The sequence below is a fragment of the Anabrus simplex genome, chromosome 1, assembly GCF_040414725.1.
Source record: "Anabrus simplex isolate iqAnaSimp1 chromosome 1, ASM4041472v1, whole genome shotgun sequence".
In the NCBI taxonomy this organism is placed as follows: domain Eukaryota; kingdom Metazoa; phylum Arthropoda; class Insecta; order Orthoptera; family Tettigoniidae; genus Anabrus; species Anabrus simplex.
Genome location: NC_090265.1, coordinates 349,898,327 through 349,922,003, shown reverse-complemented (window position 1 = coordinate 349,922,003; position 23,677 = coordinate 349,898,327). Strand labels below are relative to the sequence as shown.

Below are 23,677 nucleotides of genomic sequence, written 5' to 3'. Positions count from 1 at the left end.
TTGTAGTTAAAAAGATGGAATTTTTACCAAATGTCTATTACATTTTAAAGATAGGTTACATGAGAAAAGTTTTGAACCTGCCCCGAGAGTTAAACCGCTGAGCTAGCAAGAAATAAAGTTATTAAACGGCCATTACCTTGTGGATGAACTGCTGCCCGAAGAAAGAGGCGCTTCCCGCCCCCTGCTACATAATCACACACTAAGCAAGATGTCGATGAAGTGGCACCGAGACAAGAAAATCAGCAGTTTATATACCCTCGTAGAACATTCGAGACCTTTCAAGAATGAGTACACACACCCCCTCTCAACTTTATTGGATAGCTTAAAGCAACATCTCCATATCGGAGAAGACATACTGTACCATTACGTTACATTAGCGGCCGTAAATGTCATGGAAACAGTGGAAAAATATGGCGCACAATAGCTTCAGGTAATGTGCAAATACACAGAGTAGAGATCTAGTAAATCGATATCGTCCGGCCGCAAGGAAAAGGAATCTCAAGATTAAATAATGATGGACTAAAAAATGTGAATGAAACCGATTCTTGACTACCTTGAGAAGAAAAAGTTACGAGTTGAAGAGGAGCAGCACGACTTACGGAAGGATATAAAAGGGTCAACGCAACGTTAAATACTAAAGTATTAATATACAAACAGCAGTGAAGATTACATCTGCAAAAATATCGGCAGAAAAGGCGTAGATTTGAAGGAAAATATTTGTTACTGTAACACCTAAACTAAGAAGCGAAAGGAAACTATAGCTGAGTCATACATTGCCGAAATTAGTATTATAGCGGCAAATCCTTGCTAAGGAAGGCATAATTTATTGTTTCCAGGAGGGAGACAATATCTGTTTAAGCGAAAGAAATAGCAAAAAGTAGGCCGAATTAGAGAAATCTCTAAATTTAAAAAAGAATATTTTCGACCAATACGAGATTCTGAAGACAAATATTACGTATTGAGTAGCCTACTATTCACCAGTATAATAGGAATTCTACTATGTATTTGTTCTTTTATGATTTCATGAGAACTGGTGACAAGATGGAGTCAGCTTAAACAGATGGAAATGGTCGCTCAAGATGAAATAGCTCAAGCCAATATCCCCAGCCGGAGCCGCAGATGACGTAATCTTTGGACTGCAGGGGCTGCCTACTCCAAGATGCCCTAGTCCAGGAGAGATCCAGCAGCAAAATCCCGTTACGAGATAAGTATTATGAGTTGCATCGTAATGAATTTGAAATCAATTGATGAAAAATATTTATATGTGTGCAGGAGTGCTAGAAGTAAGAGATTTAGTGCCAATGAAAGGATATTAGAATATAAATGCCAATTATTAGCCGATGAAATGTGCCAATTTCTGCAATATAACTATGGTGCTAATGTAATAATTTTAAGGTTAATGGAAACTAGATCTGACTGAGTATTCGAGCATGTTTAGTGCCAATCCATACGTGTAGACCGTGAAACGTTTAACCAGTTGTGGTTGTAGAAAATGCAGGCGAGATACGAGACGTAACCTAAAACTTCAGGTCAATATGTGTTGCAATCATGGCCAGTACGATAATTGTATTGTAAGGAAATGTTTGAAATATTACGAAGTTGCAGTGTATGAGAGAATAAGCAGGCTAATAAGTATTGCTACCGTAACACAGAGGTTATTTAAGTGGAGTTGAATGAATATATTTTTTAATATGGAGGTATATATATATATATATATAAAGGAAATGGAATGTTAATGTGGCAAGTTGTAATTAGAGTGAGGAGATATGTTTCTGTTCGTTGCTTGAGAATGGGATAGATGACTGAATTGCAAATTCCTGTGTTACATATTATATTTATATTTGGATTAGCACTGCAAGTGAAGGATTTAGGCCATGTTAAGTTGAATGTATGTCTTGAGCCAAGCATAATGTGTCTCGTAGTAACTTTCAGCGGAAGATATTGATAGGTTACGTGTTTGTTATACATTACGTAATATACATATTCAAGAATAGAATGGAGTCTCGCATATTTATATATTTGAAGGTCAGCGCATCAACACTAGTATGAAGAACGGTTTTCTTTGACAAAATCTTGGCACAGCGAAGAGATATTTGAGAATAAGTAAATATATTGGCATATGATTAGGAATTCATGGCACGATTTTCGCAGGTTAGACTGACGTACTATCATATCTATGGCACTCTGTAGTAAGATTATTTGATTTATTTTGTACATACGGTGATGTACAGTTTTAATTTATTCATTTTTTTTGGGTTATGATAGGAATGTTAATAACTGCATGGGTGTTTTGAACCCAGATTTAAACATGGTAATGCTTATCTCGTAACGTGATGAGTCACAAGTGAAAATCCAAACAAGAATCCAAACATGTATCCAAGTAAATTTGGTCAAACAGACCGAAATGAAAGATGAAACCTAAATGATGCCCCAAAGAAAATCCCAAACAATATCAAAAGGAAGATATTCCACTCATCCTTGAATTAATAAAGTTTTGGTCCCTATTCTTCCCCTTGTATCAATTTAAACATGGAAGATATGGTATATTTTTGAAACTTAACGAAAATGTAAGCAAATATGAAGATAATTTAAAGATTTTTCAAATATGTTTATCTCGGAAGTCAAGCATTTGAGAATGATATTTGTAATTTCACACGATTTTCCTTTCTTTATTGCCGATGGATGCATATTATTCAATTTTATAATACATTAGCATGCTAATAAACTAGATATAGTTTCTATTCCTTAAGTAACTTGTAGTACATAGTAGTATGATAATATACGGATCTATTGAATTAATTTATGCTAGATACTAGGTGATGATCAGATAATTTCCTTGACGTATGGATACGGAATGACTGGTTGAATGGACAGATACTCTTCAACGGAATCTACGATTTGTCTAAAGCGTATGGGAATATAATGAAGCGAATTTACCCTGAGAAATGAATATGCACCATGTTGTGGTAGCTCGTGTTCATAAATTATATCTCAGTTCAGAGTCTAGGTACGATTTACGACCCGATGCTTTGAATTTTGTAGCCGGAGCAATATTTAAACAGGTGTATATTCAGTTAATGCTCCAACGCGGCGTAATAGAGGAAGTCACCGCGGGAACATTAATAGACGAAAGGTGCAATACGTTATTGGTCAAAAATTAATTAGAGAAATTTGGGATTGGCTAAATTCAAAACAAGCGGGAAGAAATGATTAATGTTGCCAACCCCCAAACCACAGAACAAAATTTAGTAAGGTCAAAAACTTATGAACACAAAACTTCTTCAAGAAGGTTCATTCCTTTGCAACAGAGTGCGTAATCCTAGGTTTTTCTCTGTAGAGACATCTAGAAGAGAATGTCCACACTTCTTGATACGAAATAAACAAACACAAATCGAAATAGACACAGTTCAGAACACTTCAAAATTACACCATTTACCGTAGTGTCATCTTTTAAGAAATAGTAGAATTAGTTCAGTTTTCAAGGTTCCAAACTTCTCCTGTAGAGGAGTTTAAACTGGCGCAATATTTGAATGAGCGGCATGGAGGTGTACCGGCCGGTACAGTCATAAAGCAGCAGGCATAGATGTAATTATACCTGAAATGGTGAAATATAGTGGGAAGGCAGGGATGAGAGGGTTTCACAGAGTAATAAGATTAGCATGGAGTGTTAGTAAGGCACCTTCTGATTGGAGGAAAGCAGTAACTGAACTTATCTATAAACAAGGGAACAAGAAGGATTGCAACAACTACTGAGACATCTCAATGATTGGAAAGGAGGATACGATCAGTGGTTGAGAGGAAGCTGGATGAAAACCAGCAAAGTTTCAGACCACAGAGTGGCTGTCAGGATCAGATTTTCAATACGCACCAGGTAATTGGAAAATGTTATGAGAGGAATAGACAGTTATATCTAAGTTTTGTAGATGTAGAGAAGGCATATGATTAAGTACCGAGGGAAAAGATGTTTGCCGTACTGGGGGAATATGGGACTAATGGTAGATCAAAGGCATACTGTAACAGTTGGGCTGCAGTGAGAATTGATGGTGGAATGAGTTATTGCTTCAAGGTACTTACAGGGGTTAGACAAGGCTGTAATCTTTCATCTTTGTTGTTCATAGTTTACATGGATCATCTGATGAAAAGTAATAGAAGGCAGGGAGGGATTTGGTTAGGTGAAAATGTTGTAAGCAGTTTGGCTTAAAGACTTGGTCTTAATGGCGGGCTGTGCTGAAAGCCTGCAGTCTAATAACTTTGAACTGAAAATAGGTGCAATGAATAATGTTACTGGCTTTATGTCCCACTAATTACTTTTACGGTTTTCGGAGAATAGGTGCAATGAGTATTGTATGAAAATTAGCTTTGCCAAGATTAAGCTGATGTCAGTATGTAAGAAAACCAACAGAACTGAATGTCACACTGGGGATACAAAGCTGAAAAAGGTAAATAATTTCCAATATTTAGGATATGTGTTCTCCCAGGATTGTATTAAAATGGGGCTGAATCAAAGTGCAGTAAAGCTAATGCAGTGAGCTCACAGTTGCAATCAACAGTATTCTGTAAGAAGGATGTCAACTTTTGGACAACACTATCTTTACATCGGTCTGTTTTCAGACCAACTTTGCTTTATGGGAGTGAAAGCTGGGTTGACTCAGCATATCTTATTCAAAAGTTAGAAGTAACAGGCATGAAAGTAGCAAGAATGATTCCTGGTACAAACAGGTGGGAACAATGGCAGGAGGGGACTTGGAATGAGGAGATAAAGGATAAGTTAGGTATGAACTCGACAGACGGAGTTGTACGCAGAAATGGGTTTCAGCGTTGGGGACGCGTGAGGCGAATGGAGGAGGATAGTTTACCTAGGAGCCTGGCATTGGTCGACCAATGCTTGGCTCCACACTGCTTCAATCATTGGACAAAGAACAGCCCATCAGGGGGACAGCCATTTTCAATAATGAGCCTCATAGGAATGTTCCACCTAATCAACACTGTACAAATTATGTTAAAACTCCTATTTTATTATATTATGACTAATTTTGACCCTTTTTGGACCATCTTCAGCTAAACAACACATTAAACTTAAAAACTTATGAACAATGCACACAAATACAAAAATATTTAAAATTCATTAAAAAATTACACTTCACTGTTCATGTTTGTGGGTTACTGTAGTCACGTTCTAGTTTGTGAACCATGGGCAACGGCTGAGTGGGCTAGTAAGTGGTCCTGAGAGTCGGGATACCAGTTGCTATGGAATGGGAGTGGGCATCTCGGACATATTCTGAGTCCTGGCCCTCCTTGTGCTCAGGCGGCTAGGACTATACAATTCACCGGTGGTCCATAACCCGTCAGAGGAGAGATCCTCACTTGGACTATGTGCAAGTAGGGCAGCATCCTGCTTCATGAATTTACCGAGCTTAGAACACTTTAAGCAAGCCTCGGACCTATGGGAGTAATGGAGTCCCACTCCCATTTGACAGGCAAGGGACTCCTTGGAAACAACTTGGCGAGCGAAATGGAATTCGATGGGGAGCTATCAATATTAATGGGGCTTATGGAAGAAAGAAGGTAGAACTGGCTGAGTGAGCAAAGAGGATGCATCTGGATGTGCTAGGAGTAAGTGATATTCGGGTAAGGGGAGATAATGAGGAAGAGATAGGAGATTATAAAGTGTACTTGACGGGTGTTAGAAAGGGAAGGGCAGAGTCTGGGGTAGGGCTCTTTATCAGGAATACCATTGCACGCAACATAGTTTCTGTTAGGCACGTAAATGAGCGAATTATGTGGGTAGATTTGTCAGTGGGAGGAATTAGGACAAGAATTGTGTCCGTGTATTTACCATGTGAGGGTGCAGATGAGGATGAAGTTGACAAGTTTTATGAAGCATTGAGTGACATCGTGGTCAGGGTCAACAGCAAGGATAGAATAGTGCTAATGGGCGATTTCAATGCGAGAGTTGGGAACAGAACTGAAGGATACGAAAGGGTGATTGGTAAATGTGGGGAAGATATGGAAGCTAATGGGAATGGGAAGCGTTTGCTGGACTTCTGTGCTAGTATGGGTTTAGCTGTTACAAATACATTCTTCAAGCATAAGGCTATTCACCGCTACACATGGGAGGCTAGGTGTACCAGATCCATAATAGACTATATCTTAACAGACTTTGAATTCAGGAAATCTGTTAGGAATGTACGAGTTTTTCGCGGATTTTTCGATGATACAGACCACTATCTGATCTGTAGTGAACTAAGTATCTGTAGGCCTAGGGTAGAGAAAGTGAAATCTGTCTGCAAACGAATAAGGGTAGAAAGTCTCCAGGACGAGGAAATTAGACAGAAGTACATGGATATGATTAGTGAGAAGTTTCGAACAGTAGACAGTAAGCAGGTTCAGGATATAGAAAGTGAATGGGTGGCATACAGGGATGCTGTAATAGAAACAGCAAGGGAATGCCTAGGAACAACTGTGTGTAAAGATGGTGTGACGATTTATAGCAACAACGTATAGGTTGATTAAGATTCTTTGACAAGACGTTCAAGGAGAAAAGAGCTGGGACCAATTGGAGGTTAGTGGATGTAATAAGAAGAAGAAAAAAAAGTTAATCAAAACAGTATATTGTTTCTACAAAGGAAATCAATTTTAAATTTTACAACTCAAACTTTTGTAACCTGACACACACAAAAGAAAACACTCATCGTGAATGACGTACATAGGATAGAATCCCTAGACCATTTACAAGTTATAATATTTGACTAATCAAATGAACGTGGTAACCTATAAGCCTCGGAGAATATGGACACAAATTTCCAAAAGGGTAAACAAAGAGAGAAGAAAGGCACGGGAAGGACCAAGGACGGGGATCACAATAATGGGAGTCGCCTGAGTATAAACATTGCCAAATGCAGGAACAGTTTTATGTGATAAGTTGTACCGTCCAGGCCACAAGTTCAATCACTCACCAACTCTTGAAATTGGATATTACTCAATGTTCATTTGTTAAGAAAAAAGTGTCACTCATATTAGACTTAAAAGAAAACCGGCCACAGCAATGAAGATAACTCCAAAATCCATAGGAGGAGAATAATAGTGGTAATTATAAAATAAATACTCTGTTGCTCACCCAATGCAGCAAATAAAAGAAGTGGAGCTTCCCAGCAAATACTGGGAAGTCCTCAGACGACCCTCCAACCACACTCGGAATCAGTGCTGGACTGAAGACCGAGTATGTGGGGGAAGCCTTTATACTGCTGCAGAAAGTTCCGGAAAAAAGTACACAAAACGTCGAGAAATATCGGACACTGACGTAGCAGATGACGTAACGCAGAGGAGACTCAGTGTGTAGTCAGCAGTTCACCAGGACGGATGCACGGCGCGTCAGCAGAGAAGGTCCAAGGCCGGTTAGATGGATGAAGTATCGGCGAGTATATGAATATAGATGAAGTTGCAGATGACGGTAGCCGAAAATAGGTGAGTGATCGTTACATATTCCCCCGCCGGCCAGGAATCCGAAGGATTCCGGAAGTCAAGATGGACCCGACGAATGGCGACGGGCGAAGAGGAAGGAAGAACAAGAGGAGCTGGAACAAAAACAGACTCGGCAAGAAACAAAGTTTAAATAAACATAATAAAGGCACAAGGAAGGGAAGGGGGGGAGGGGGTATTAAAAATTTACAATAAACGAACACAATATGGTCTAGGGTATTTTTTTTAACATACATAATATATAAAAAAATAAAACAAAAGAAGGGGAACATTCCCTAATGTTCACCAAGATGGGAGAGTCCAGTTGACCCGGGTGGGGTTGAAGGGTCACTGGGTAGAGCAAAAGAGAAAAGAAAAAGAAAGAAATTACTGAAAATACTGTTTCAACTGCGAAACATGGGCCTTTTTAATAATGGAAGGATCATTTGCATCCTGTAATAAAACAGAAACCGGAGTAGAGAAGTGAATGATTGAAAAAGGGCCTGTCCAACGAGGGCAAAGTTTAGCAGATATATGATCATTCGCGGAACTTTGAGGATGATTCTTTAACAGTACTTTATCTAAAAGTTTAAATTTTGATGGACGGTGCCCACGGTCGTGAACCCGTCGATGGACCTCCCGTGCCTGGTGCAATTTAGTTAAGGCCCTTTTCCACTCCGCTTGAGTGACTTGATTAGGGGGGGCAAAGGAGCAAAGAAGGTAGATCCCATGTTAAATCCAAAGGAGTTTGCAAATCTCTACCCAAAAACAATTTCGCCGGGGAAAAAGAGGTGGAGTTATTGATGGCAGAATTAAGTGCTAGGGCAAAGGCAGGTAATTCAGAATCCCAATGGCGTTGATCTTCGGAATGAAAAATGGACAATAGAACTTTCAAATTTCTATGATATCGTTCGACGAGATTGGCTTGAGGATGGTAGGGGGAGGTAAAGACCTTGTTAATACCATTCATAAAGCAAAAGTTATAAAAGGATTGTGAGGTAAAAATGGTAGCGTTATCCGAAACTAGGTATTTTGGTAGACCAATAATAGGGAAAATTTGGTCATTCAAAAGCCGAATAATAGTTTGAGCAGAAAGTGTACGCAACGGACGCAAAATCAAAAATTTAGAGAAACCATCAAGCAGAGTAAAAATATATGCATTGCCGTGGGAGGATTTAGTGATAGGTCCGACAACATCAATATAATACCTCTCAGCAGGATAAGTAGAAGGTGTGGCGGAATGAGCACCAAAGGACAATGCGTTCCGGGGTTTGTGTTTTTGGCATAAAGTACAAGATTTAACCCAAGTGATGACATCCTTACGCATATTGGGCCAAAAGAATTGAGATGCCAACCGAGAATAAGTTTTAGCGCGCCCAAAGTGTCCCCCTGTAGGAGATCCATGATAATACTGAAACAGCATCGAACGTAAAGGGGAAGGAATGACTACTCTAGGGATTGATTTAGGAGTTGGTTTAAAAACCAACAATTCATTATGGATCCGGAAAGGTCCGTCATAGTTAGTAGCAGAAAGAGAAATCTTAATATCTTTACAGTAAGAATCGGTAGATTGATGCTGATGACACGAGTCAAAAGATAATGGAAAATCAATAAGAGAAGAAATCGCATTGATTTCATAAGAAGGAAGTTGATCTAAAGTTGAAGAGGGAGATTGGTCAAAAAGGCGAGAAAGAGCATCAGCGACTGAATTTTGATAACCTGAAACGAATTTTACAGAAAACTTAAAACGAGAAAGGCGGAGCAGCCATCGACCGGTCCTGCCTATTTTAGGGGCATTGTTGAGTAGCCAGGATAAGGCCTGATTATCAGTTTGAACAAGAAATTGCCGATGGTCAAGGTATTCCGAAAAATGCTCAATAGTGAGGATTAACGCTAATGCTTCCCTTTCATAAACAGAATACTTACGTTCAGTAGGCGAGAGCAAGCGACTAAAATAAGCAATAGGAAGAAGTTTACCGTCTCGGTTTTGATGTAAGACTCCTCCAACAGCAACGTCAGAGGCGTCCGTAAAAACTTCAAAGGGTAAATCAAAGTCAGGCATTTGAAGAACAGGGGCTTTGGTTAAGGCAGATTTGAGAGAAATAAATGCAGTTTGTTGCTGTTCTCCCCAGTGAAATTTCATGCCTTTTTGTTTAAGTAAATTAAGTGGCTCAGATATGTGAGAATAGTGAGGGATAAATTTACTATAAAAACCAACCATACCTAAGAATGTTCGCAAGTGCTTCAAATTTTTCGGTGGAGGAATACGATCAACTGCAGAAACCCGATCCGGATCAACAGAAATGCCATTATTGGACAGAATATGGCCCAAAAATTTAATGGAAGTCTGTGCTAAAATAATTTTAGAAGGATTGACGGTAAGATTAACAGAACGTAATCGAGAGAGTACTTCACGAAGATGTTTGATATGAGTGTCAAAATCAGGACTATAAATCAAAAGATCATCCACATATGGAAATAGATACTGATATTTTATATCAGAAAAAAGATTGTCAACAAATCTTTGCATGATTTGTGAGCCAAGGTTTAATCCAAAAGGTACTTTCGTGAATTGATACAGCCCAGTAGGAGTAATAAAGGCAGTATACTTAGAGCTACTATCATCTAAGGGTATCTGATTATAGGCTGAATTGAAATCTAAAAGGGAAAAATACTGTGCATTGGAAAAATGTTGAAACGCAGTTTGAACTTTAGGCATGGGGTAAGCATCGTAGAGGATCTTAGAATTAATTTTACGATAATCAACTACAAAACGAAAGGACCCATCAGGTTTATCAACAACGAACGCGGGAGAGGCGTAGTCCGAAGTGGAAGGTACGATGGTATTATCAACCAGCATTTTCTCTACAAGTTGATTAAGAATTTTCATTCTGGGCAGACTCAAATGATACGGGGGAGATCGAACAGGTGTGGTATCAGTGAGATCAATATGAGCTTGAAAATTGGAAACTGTTCCAAGTTTAGAGGTTACAACATCAGAAAATTCAACTAACAAATTATCAAGTTGGGCAGATTGAGAACGATTACAATACACATAATCCTTACGAACCGAAGGAAGATGTGAAAGAGGGAAATCAGAACAATTCACTAATGGAATCCTAATATCCGAAAAGGTGAAATGAATAGAGGAAGAAAATGAATCAAGTACCAAACCAGTATGACGAAAAAAATCATATCCTAGAATTAATGGATATGATAAATTTTCTACAACATTAAAAGAATAGGTCCACGAAAAATGTTGAATTTTTAAGTTGAGCTTGACTTGACCAAGGGTCTGAAGTAGATTATTTGATGCAGAAGTACAACGAAGGGAAGACTGAGAAAGTTGAAGACGAGAAAAAATAGTCTGAAGAGATTGGAAAAGTTCTAAACTAATTAACGAAGTCGTTGAACCAGAATCTAAAAGTGCAATAGTAGGAATATTGTGGAGCAAGACTACAATCTGTGAAGTTTTGGGTAATGAGCAAAAAATGCGAGAATCATATTTGACGCTCGGTTTAGTGTAAGAAGATCGAAAAGGTTGCCGAGTGGTAAAGGTGTGATGAAAAGCAGGTATTTGATCAGGCAGATTTGCCCCGTGAACGCGTCCACTGCCTACGGACGAGGGTTGGGGGCGTTTCCCGAGATGGGGGAGGCACAAAATTTAGCTATATGTCCTGTACCTCTACAGCGGTAACAGATAATAGGTTTACTGACTGTAACAGAACGAGATATTGGTAATGATAATGACACCGGGGGAGAGGTAGTAGCAGAAGGTAAGACTGGTGGTGGTGGTGGGACACGAGCATAGTAGGAAATATCTGCATACGAGTAAGTCGTATGAGCTTGTGCTGCGGTATACAATTGTAACAAAGAGGTAGGGGGGGAATGTATCTGAAGAAGTTGTCGGAAAGAAGGTACAGCATAAAATGTAACAATTGAAATTAATTCCGATGGATTATTAGCGATATTAAGAACATCACTAAAAGTAAGAAGTGAGTCTAAATAATCGTGTACAGGTTCGTCAGAACGTTGATGACGGCGGACAAATTCGAAACTCAATGTATGACGTACCTCATAAGGTAGAAAGTAATTATGGAGACATGTGCGAAATTGAGCCCAATCCTGAAAATGTGCCATATTTTCAAGCCAAAAATTCGTTAAATGTCCAGTAGTTTTAGACGTTAATAAACTAATGAGTTGGGAAAATGGGGCAAGGTTAATTTTAAGAAATTTACGGACAAAAAATAGCCATATAGTTAAATTTCGAGGATTTGTATCAGTTAAATGAGGCACTTGTGTTAATGACTGTTTAATAATCTCTAAATTTAATGTAGAAATGAGTGGATTGGGGGAAATAGGCGATGAGGTGAGTGGCCTAGAAGATTCAGGATGTAAATGATAAGTGGTACTTGGAAGTTTTGGTTTTAGGTCTTGATCAGATAAGTCTGAAGTGTCAGAATGCGAAGACGAACAAATGGTGGATGAAGGTTCTGAGGACGAAGTGTCATCAAAAGTAATTAAATCCGTATAAGGTGGATTAGGTAGAGACCGGGAAATCGGGGGTAAATATAAAGAATTATCAGAAGAGTTTAATGGAAAATTATCGGAAAAAGTTGCCATGTTGAAAAAGAGAGCACAGTAACAAAGAGTAAAAAAAGAGAAAAATTGAAAAAAAAGACAACAGTAAATAAATCGGGTGGGTTACTCTGCTACCATTTTGTGACGATTTATAGCAACAACGTATAGGTTGATTAAGATTCTTTGACAAGACGTTCGAGGAGAAAAGAGCTGGGACCAATTGGAGGTTAGTGGATGTAATAAGAAGAAAAAAAAGTTAATCAAAACAGTATATTGTTTCTACAAAGGAAATCAATTTTAAATTTTACAACTCAAACTTTTGTAACCTGACACACACAAAAGAAAACACTCATCGTGAATGACGTACATAGGATAGAATCCCTAGACCATTTACAAGTTATAATATTTGACTAATCAAATGAACGTGGTAACCTATAAGCCTCGGAGAATATGGACACAAATTTCCAAAAGGGTAAACAAAGAGAGAAGAAAGGCACGGGAAGGACCAAGGACGGGGATCACAATAATGGGAGTCGCCTGAGTATAAACATTGCCAAATGCAGGAACAGTTTTATGTGATAAGTTGTACCGTCCAGGCCACAAGTTCAATCACTCACCAACTCTTGAAATTGGATATTACTCAATGTTCATTTGTTAAGAAAAAAGTGTCACTCATATTAGACTTAAAAGAAAACCGGCCACAGCAATGAAGATAACTCCAAAATCCATAGGAGGAGAATAATAGTGGTAATTATAAAATAAATACTCTGTTGCTCACCCAATGCAGCAAATAAAAGAAGTGGAGCTTCCCAGCAAATACTGGGAAGTCCTCAGACGACCCTCCAACCACACTCGGAATCAGTGCTGGACTGAAGACCGAGTATGTGGGGGAAGCCTTTATACCGCTGCAGAAAGTTCCGGAAAAAAGTACACAAAACGTCGAGAAATATCGGACACTGACGTAGCAGATGACGTAACGCAGAGGAGACTCAGTGTGTAGTCAGCAGTTCACCAGGACGGATGCACGGCGCGTCAGCAGAGAAGGTCCAAGGCCGGTTAGATGGATGAAGTATCGGCGAGTATATGAATATAGATGAAGTTGCAGATGACGGTAGCCGAAAATAGGTGAGTGATCGTTACAATGGGAAAAGGCGAACATCTTTGTGGAATGATGAAGTGAGAGCAGCCTCTAAACAAAAAAGAAGGCTTATCAGAAATGCCTCCAAACAAGGGCCAAGGCAGACAGGGATTTGTACGTAGATGAAAGAAACAGAGCGAAACAAATAGTTGTTGAATCCAAAAAGAAGTCATGGGAAGATTTTGGTAATAACCTGGAAAGGCTAGGTCAAACAGCAGGGAAACCTTTCTGGACAGTAATAAAGAATCTTAGGAAGGGAGGGAAAAAGAAAATGAACAGTGTTTTGAGTAATTCAGGTGAACTCATAATAGATCCCAGGGAATCACTGGAGAGGTGGAGGGAATATTTTGAACATCTTCTCAATGTAAAAGAAAATCATAATGGTGGTGTTGCAGACAGCCAAGCTCATGGGGAGGAGGAAAAGGATTTTGGTGTAATTATGTTTGAGGAAGTGGAAAGGACAGTAAATAAACTCCATTGTCATAAGGCAGCAGGAATAGATGAAATTAGACCTGAAATGGTGAAGTACAGTGGGAAGGCAGGGATGAAATGGCTTCATAGAGTAGTAAAATTAGCGTGGAGTGTTGGAAAGGTACCTTCAGATTGGACAAAAGCAGTCATTGCACCTATCTATAAGCAAGGGAACAGGAAGGATTGCAACAACTATCGAGGTATCTCATTGATTAGTATACCAGGCAAAGTATTCACTGGCATCCTGGAAGGGAGGGTGCGATCAGTCGTTGAGAGGAAGTTGGATGAAAACCAGTGTGGTTTCAGACCACAGAGAGGCTGTCAGGATCAGATTTTCAGTATGCGCCAGGTAATTGAAAAATGCTACGAGAGGAATAGGCAGTTGTGTTTATGTTTCGTAGATCTAGAGAAAGCATATGACAGGGTACCGAGGGAAAAGATGTTCACCATACTGGGGGACTATGGAATTAAAGGTAGATTATTAAAATCAATCAAAGGCATTTATGTTGACAATTGGGCTTCACTGAGAATTGATGGTAGAATGAGTTTTTGGTTCAGGGTACTTACAGGAGTTAGACAAGGCTGTAATCTTTCACCTTTGCTGTTCGTAGATTACATGGATCATCTGCTGAAAGGTATAAAGTGGCAGGGAGGGATTCAGTTAGGTGGAAATGTAGTAAGCAGTTTGGCCTATGCTGACGACTTGGTCTTAATGGCAGACTGTGCCGAAAGCCTGCAGTCTAATATCTTGGAACTTGAAAATAGGTGCAATGAGTATGGTATGAAAATTAGCCTCTCGAAGACTAAATTGATGTCAGTAGGTAAGAAATTCAACAGAATCGAATGTCGGATTGGTGATACAAAGCTAGAACAGGTCGATAATTTCAAGTATTTAGGTTGTATGTTCACCCAGGATGGTAATATAGTAAGTGAGATTGAATCAAGGTGTAGTAAAGCTAATGCAGTGAGCTCGCAGTTGCGATCAGCAGTATTCTGTAAGAAGGAAGTCAGCTCACAGGCTAAACTATCTTTACATCGGTCTGTTTTCAGACCAACTTTGCTTTACGGGAGTGAAAGCTGGGTGGACTCAGGATATCTTATTCACAAGTTAGAAGTAACAGACATGAAAGTAGCGAGAATGATTGCTGGTACAAACAGGTGGGAACAATGGCAGGAGGGTACTCGGAATGAGGAGATAAAGGCTAATTTAAGAATGAACTCGATGGATGAAGCTGTACGCATAAACCGGCTTCGGTGGTGGGGTCATATGAGGCGAATGGAGGAGGATAGGTTACCTAGGAGAATAATGGACTCTGTTATGGAGGGAGTAGAGAAGTAGAGGGAGACCAAGACGACGATGGTTAGACTCGGTTTCTAACGATTTAAAGATAAGAGGTATAGAACTAAATGAGGCCACAACACTAGTTGCAAATCGAGGATTGTGGCGACGTTTAGTAAATTCTCAGAGGCTTGCAGACTGAACGCTGAAATGCATAACAGTCTATAATGATAATGTATGTATGTATGTATGTATGTATGTATGTTCACTGTTCTTTGGTATTAAAATACATTGAGAATTGACCAATAAAATTTATTCACTTTGTGTATCCATATCTTCGTTTTTTTTTTAACTGGGTGACTTGGCCGTGTGATTAGGGGCGCCCAGCTGTGAACTTGCATCTGGGAGATAGTGGGTTCGAATTCCAATGTCAGCAGCCCTGAAGGTAGTTTTCCGTGGTTTCCCATTTTCACACCAAGCAAATGCTGGGGCTGTACCTTAATTAAGGCCACAGCCACTTCCTTCCCACTCCTAGGCCTTTCCCATCCCTTCAACACCGTAAGTCCCATCTGTGTCGCTGTGACGTAAAACAAATTAAAAATAATATATCTTTGTTTCTTGCAATTTTAATGTCTGTTGTGTGTCAAAAATATATATCTAAAGATTACACGTTTATTTATAACTATGTCTATTCTCTTGATTTTGTTTAACTATTTGAACTGTTGCACTTGGAGATTTGTTTAGCAAAGTCAGCAAATATTTTGAATAATTAATTTCTTGACATCCTGGTATTACACAATCATTGATATAGAATTGCATTGTATAATTCAATGCATACTTTGTATGTCTTTAATGTGTTGATATTAAATTGATATCAAAATCAGGACTAACTGTGATAAGAGGGAACATCCTTTACTGCTTCTCTAATATATGCAGATGATGTTCTGATCTGGGGAGAAAATAGAAAAGAAGTACAGGAAAAACCAAATCTTTGGAATGGCAAGTTTAAAGAATATGGACTAAACATCAGTAAAACAAAAACTGTTGAAATGACTATCATCAGGAAAGGCACAGTTTCAAACATTTTCCTAGAGTGAACTCTACTGCAGTCTGTTTCTATCTTCAAATACCTTGGAGGTATCATTTCAAAAGATAACACAGTAAACCAAGAAATACTTAACAGAACTCAGAAAGCTCGTTAATTTTATTTTCAAGTGAGAAATCTACTCTGGGATTATAAAATACCCCAGAAAGCAAAACCGACCCTGTTTTATACCTACTTCTTTCCAATTCTAACAAATGGACTCAAAACATGTACCCTGCTTAACAAGGCTAGTAGTAAAATCCAGTCAACAGAAATTAAATTCATCAGAACCAAAAGACCAGGAAGGACAAGATTAGAAATGAAGCAAACAGGATGGAAGCTGGCATCAAAATACCAGTTACCGAGTTTTTAGGAAGACGGAGGCTACAATGGTTTGGACATGTTACGAGGATGGACGGAACAAGAACAGCAAGGAATTACTTTGACAGGGATGTGACAGGGGAGAGGCCAGTTGGGAGATCAAGATGGATAGACACAGTAAAATCGGAGGTGAGCAAGAGGAATGCCAAGTTGGGGGACCAAGATGGATACACACAGTGAAATTGGAGGTCAGCAAGAGGAATGAAAAGTGGGAGGATATAGAGGAACGGAAACTATACTTTGTCAGGAAGAAATGGCGAGCGCTTGTACACCACACCTAGGAAACTGGAGCTGGAAAATTATGATGATCCTTTACTGCTATTGCTAGTTGCATTTGAGTGACACTGGCTGCAACAAAATGAGATCAAATGAATGCTGGAATGACTATTGTAGTAAAGTGGGTTGAAGGAAGGTAAAAAAGGTAAAACTAGTAGGCCTATGTGACTACTAACACATAGCGTGAAAGCATTATTATAACTATTTATACTTACTCCCTCTGGCCCATGTTGACCTGTATACTGGCGTGTTGAATGTGGACTGACAGTTCTCGTCTGTGAAAGGCTTATTGCTATGTGGGCTTGAGGGGTGGGGTAGAAGGCGGGGATTTGTCTGGGTGTGGTAACAGGGAACTGAGGATGTGTAACCGTTTGCTACACTGATTTACAAGTTTGTTATAGTATTCTTTCATAATGAAAGGATTAATTGACTCAAACAATATGTTTGTCTTTTCTGTAAGTTCATGTAAATTGAATTCTGGATTAAACTGCCGATCCAAAGACATAAAACAATCTACAGTGATACTGAGTAAGGATCCTTTCTGTAAAATTCTAACTATCTGATGGTCCTGTTCGATGTTTGAAAAATATTTGGAATCTGCCATGTGCTGTCCTATCGCAGAGTATATGTTGTGCTTTAATGCCTTCATGTGCTTGAGGTAACGGATGTTGAAATTCCTTTCTGTCTGGCCTATATAACTCACCTGACAGTTTTGACATTTTAATCTGTAAATCCCTGCGTTATTAAATTTGTTACCTTGTTGACAGTTCTTAGGTTATGGAAATTGGAGAAGATTTTATTAGCCATTTTAAAAGCTATCTTAAGGTCATATTTCTTCAATAGGTTATATGGTAAATATTACTATTATTAAATGTGAAGGTTGTTGTTACATTTCCTATCTCTGATTAGACATGATTTAGGTTTGTGTCTGACATTGAAAACGATCTTATTAATAAAATTCTTGTTGAAATTATTGGTTATGGCTACTGAACGAATAGTGTCTAACTCTTTGACTAAATCTACTTGAGATAATGGAATACTGTACCATACTACAATAGAAAGCCCGTTTTTGAGGTGCGGGATGAACCGAATCCTGTCTGATGGTATTACTAGTTTGGGTCGATTTTCTGTAGATACCGGTATTATATGATTAATGATATTTATTTCTGGTTATTGTTAAATCTACAAAGTTTAAAATTCGATTAAATTCAGTCTCTATAATAAACTTAACATAGGGATTTAAGGTGTTAAGCTTGTTGAGTATTAAAATTGACTGCTGGTGTGTCTTTCATCTAAAATGGCAAACACATCAACTACGATAATTGAAATTAATCCCACTTCAATACGGATCATGAAATTTCTAAATATTAACATCAACTACGAACCTCGCCCAATAAAAAAATCCTGTCAATTCCATTACATGGAATATTCTAGATGGTCCAGATAAATTTCTGCCATTATACCAGAAGCTGAGCCCATTGGTAAACCCTTGTCCCATCTCTCGACAGGGTGGGTATGAGGTGAGATGAATTTGTTGTGGCGGGTTTTTATGACCGGATACCCTTCCTGACGTCAATGTCATCAGAGGAGTTAATAACATGAAATGAATGATGTGATATATGATAGTAGGAAGGGAGAGGGTGAAATGCAGTGCCGGCACATAGCCTACTCCTGTCGAATAGCACCAAGGGGTCTGCTCAAGGCTTAACGTCCCCATCCAGCGGACGAATCACCATCAAGAGCATCATATGCCTTCACTCCATATGAGCACTGCGGAGAGGTTTGGAATTTAATCCAAGCTTGGCACGCAATCTAGTAATCGGAAATTGTATACCACCATCTCCCCTACCCTGCTGGCCAACATTTTGATGGTGAATATCTTTTCGACCAACGGGACTCGAACCGGCTAACCACGATGTCACACCGTTTAGACTTCGTCTTAACGATAATGGCCACCAGGCAGGCTAATTGCTGAACTTGCTATGTTTTTAAAAATTATTTTCTACAATAGAAATGGTATCATTCACTGGGATATCGGGATGCATATTCCTGATAATGAAGACAACTACAGTGATATGGTTGATTTTCCAAATTTTTTAGCTGCCTCACAAAAATCTATTGTGATTTTGGTTGCTTTCCTCGCAAGGAAGATATAATGTTTCTTAAGAAACCTTTGAACAAATTGAATCCAACGTCACTCAAATGCAATTAAGCCCCAGGGGCTCTGAACTTTGGAGCGTGGGTTGGCGACCACGGGGCCCTCAGCTGAGTCCTGGCATTGCTTCCACTTACTTGTGCCTGGCTCCTCACTTTTATCTATCCTATCCGACCTCCCTTGGTCAACTCTTGTTCTTTTCCGACCCCGACGCTATTAGGTTTGCGAGGGCTAGGGAGTCTTTCATTTTCACGCCCTTCGTGGCCCTTGTCTTCCTTTGCCCAATAACTTCATTTTTCGAAGTGTCGGACCCCTTCCATTTTTTCTCTCTGATTAGTGTTATATAGAGGATGGTTGCCTAGTTGTACTTCCTCTTAAAACAATAATCACCACCACCACCACCTCAAATGCAATTAGCAATAGCACCAATGAAATGTTCCCTCTTATGACAATTAACCCCATTTTTACATTAATTTAGTATCAACGCGTTAAAGACATACAACCAATACAATTCTATGTGAATGACTGTGTAATACCGGGATATGTCAAGAAATTACTTGGGCCTATTCAAAATATTTGCTGACTTTGCTAAACAAATCTCCAAGTACAACAGTTAAACAAAATTGAGAGAGTAGACACAGTTATAAATAAACATGTAATCTTTAGATAAAAATACTTTTTGAAACACAATGAATATTAAAATTGCAAGAAACTGATTAACTTTTATTGGTCAATTCTCAGTGTACTGAAATGAAATGTTGTGTGGCCTCCGGAGAGGCCTGGTGCAGGTCTTATGATTTGACGCCGTAGGTGACCTGCGTGTCGTGATGAGGATGATGAAGACAGCACATACGACCAGTCCCCGTGCCAGGGGATTTAACCAATTATGGTTACAATTCCCGACCATGCCGGGAATCAAACCCCTGGGCCCCTGTGACCAAGGGCCAGCATGCTAACGATTTAGCCACGGAGCTGGACCTCCGTGTATTATAATGATACCAAAGAACAGTGAAGTGTAATTTTTTAAACAAATTTTAAATATTTTTGTAGTATGCATGTGTATTGTTCATAAGTTTTAAGCTCAATGTATTGGTTATCTGAAGATGGCCCAAAAAAAAAAAAGGACCAAAACTAGTCCTAATAACAATTTAAAAAAAAGAGTTTTAACATAATTTGTACAGTGCTGATTAGATGGAACATCCCTAAAAGGCTCATTGGAATTAGGAAATCAACAACACAGAACATGAAGATATGGCGGACCACAGCCTGCACTATATACTGACGTGGAATTGTGACACCACTCCATTCCACTGATAGCTTCGTAGCCATCAAAGTCATTTGAAATCCATGAAGATGCCAAATGCAGTCTTTGGTGAAACATCGGGACCAACATATGCTACCAGACCACGATGTACAAGCCCGGAAAATACAAATGCTGTTCACACTATGGAGTTTGTTTAGTTAACAGTTGGAAATAGTTTGAGCAAGTACTGTGATCATAAGTTATGAGTTTCATTATGGTCTGTATTGACAACTGATAACTATCAAAGGGTAGAGAAGGGTCCACCTATTCAATACCATAAGTTTGTAGGCCTATATTGTCTTATAAAACTGGGACTAGTTTCGACCCCATATATATTGGGTCATCTTCAGCCATGCTACAATTGGAAGACATATGGGCATTAGTTCAGCCCATAGACCGCCGTAACTCGTAATGTTACAAGTGAGTGGAATTAGTGAAATCTTACTTGGAGAGCGTCTCGGAGGAGAGATGTGTTCTTTGTGATGGCCAGGAACCCACCATCCAGCCCCAAGAAGCACATTTACTTTTATAAATTATTAAGATTATTACACGCCATGTTCATTTCTAAAGTAGCTGTTTGTATTCTTATTGGCAATGTAAAGTGGCACATGATCTCCTTCCTGTCAAGTACGTTGATGATAATCCGTTACCAACGGCAGCACAATAAAAGCTTCCAAATGCCAGACCAATGGTGTTGTCCACGGCAAGAATCCTAACCGTCCAGACCAATTGTCTTTTCTAGATCCTATCCTAACCGTATATGGAACTAGGGACCTAACACCGCTTCTAACAGTCCAGACAAATGGTTTTGTCCACGGCAAGAATCCTAACCGTCCAGACCAAACATCTTGTCTAGATCCTATCCTAACCGTTTACAAAACTAGGGGCCTAACGCCGCTTCGCGGTTTCTAACCGTCCAGACCAATGGTCTTGTCCACGGCAAGAATCCTAACTGTCCAGACCAATCATCCTGTCTAGATTCTATCCTAACCGTTTACAAAACTAGGGGCCTAATGACGCTTCACGGCTTCTAACTGTCCAGACCAATAGTCTTGTCCACGGCAAGAATCCTAACCTTCCAGACCAATGGCCTTGTCCACGGCAAGAATCCTAACCACCCTAACCATATATGAAACTAGGGGCCTAACGCCGCTTCACGGATTCTAACCGTCCAGACCAATGGTCTTGTCCACGGCAAGAATCATAACCGTCTAGACCAATCGTCTTGTCTAGATCCTGTCCGAACCGTATACGAAACTAGGGGCTTAAGGCCACTTTGCGGACGGCAAGAATGGGGAACAATTCGAAGCATAGTTCCTAAGTAGAGAGGTTGGCAGCACTGAGCACTGCTGCAGAACATCCTTTCCAAGGAGGTCGCGAGCGAGAAAACAAACGACATCTTGATTGATAAATTGATGACATTTTATGACAAAACTAATGACAGTCGTTACGCATCTGTATGAATAGTGCTCCACGGGCTGAACTAATGATGACATATGTACACATATAACCAATAATAAATTAAACACTTTGGTATGCCACAATTTACCGTCCCACCCCCAGAGACACATTTACTTTTATAACCTAATGAAGAGCAATACACACCATTTTCATTGTTGAACTAGCTACTCGCATTCCTATTGGCCAACGCACATTGCAATGAAACATTATTCCCAACAATCATGTTAATGAAATTGTTACCAATCCAGGCAGAAGAAAAGCACAAGTAAACTGAACATGTGAAGGAAACAATGTAGAATAAAGAACTGGAATAATGTGATATGAAACTTAATAGAAAGCTCTGCAATCTCTATCAGGAAAAAATATGGAACTTTTAATTCATTTCTTCACTACTAGTCTACATAGAATGCGCTCTACCAATCCAGACCAATGGTCTTTTCCAGTCACTACCCTAACCAGTCCAGACCAATGGTGTTTCCACAGGGAACTGGAGGCGTAAAGCCACTTTGCGGCTCTAACCTAGGGGCTTATGCTCCCAGCCTCCCTTTGCTTGTCCCCATATCACTGGTGTCGTCCAGGCCCTACCCTAACCAGTCCAGACTAATGGTGTTTCCAGAGGAAAGTAGAGGCCTAAGGCCGCTTCACGGCTCCAGCCTGGAGACCCCCTATGCTTGTCCTTATATGACTGGTCTTGTCCAAGCCCTACCCTAACCTAATCTATCCAGACCAATGGTCTTGTCCAAGCCCTACCCTAACCTATCCAGACCAATGGTTTTGTCCAGCTTTCGCGGCTCTGACCTGGTGGCTTATTTCCTAAGTGAACAAGTTGGTACCTCGTGCACCGCCCGAATACGTGCGCTGCAAGAAGTAAACAAAGGACAGTCATTCCGTGTGCTGAAAGTTTGGTAGAGAGGGAGCAACTATTAATGACAGACCAAATTATACTGGGAGAATAATTTAAGTGTTCAGACTTCTCCTGGCATGCCGTGGGAAGTCCCGAGCAAGTGCCATATGGCTTCTGTCAGCACTGGCGAGATAAGAAGTGTTCACTGCCAGCGTGCAGCTGTCTGTCCCTCAGTTCGCTAGAAACTGTTGGACTTTTAAGGCGTGTTGTGAGGTTATTATCACGATGGTTAAATACACTATAGAGCAAAGAATATTTTAGGTCGAGTGTTATTTGCACAAGAAGAAGAAACCTGTTAAAAGGTGCCTTCGAAAATTCCATAGAGAATTTCCCGGTGCGACAGCACCATCGAAACATTACGTGCATCAGCTCGTTTACAAAACAGTGGCGTAGTACTGGTTTCGTAAGCAATAAGAAAGAGAAGCGAAGGAGAACAGCTCTCACATGGGTCAGTCCACATGAGTCGCTTCAGAGAGTAGCTCAGGAAAGTGGTATTTCACCGTCTTCAGCATGTAATGCAATAAAATTGTTATATTTATGATCTTATCGGGCTCATTCAGTCCATAACATACTGCCTACAGATTTCAATGCAAGAATACGATTTTGCAATTGGCTAATGAATAGTGTCCATGACGGTATTGTGGATCTGAACTTTCTTTTTATGAGCGACGAAGCCTGGTTTCATTTGAGTGGATATGTCAATTCACAGAACAATCGAATCTGGGATACAGACAACCCGCACATTTTACAGCTGAGACCTCTGCACGATGTGAAGGTGGGTGTGTGGTGCGCTATTAGTGCCTGACGAATTATCGGTCCGATATTTTTTCATTACTCGATTACTTCTGACCGTTATATTCACAACATTCTGGAACCATTTTTTGCTGAACTGACTGAAGAAGAGAAAAGGTACGGCTATTTCCAGCAGGATAGTGCAACGGCCCATACGGCGCATAGCTCTATGCGACGGTTACGGGAAATGTTTGATGATGATCAGATCATCAGTAAAGGCTTATGGCCCCCTCGTTCGCCTGATTTAAGCACATGTGATTTTTATCTATGGGGAAACTTTAAAGGAAAAGTTTACAGGAATAGTCCTCGAACTGCAGAAGAATTAAAAATTGAAATTAGGAACATTGTGCGTTCTATCGGTGTCCATGAACTACAAAGTGTGTTTCGAAATCTC

The 23,677-nt window shown here is 39.7% G+C and overlaps 1 protein-coding gene across 1 annotated transcript in view; it reads right to left on the bottom strand.

Annotated features, from left to right (window-relative positions):
* LOC136856780 (AP-4 complex subunit beta-1) overlaps positions 1-23,677 on the bottom strand; it is a 65,132-nt gene that overhangs the window by 40,389 nt on the left and 1,066 nt on the right. The gene's annotated exons all lie outside the window — the stretch shown is intronic.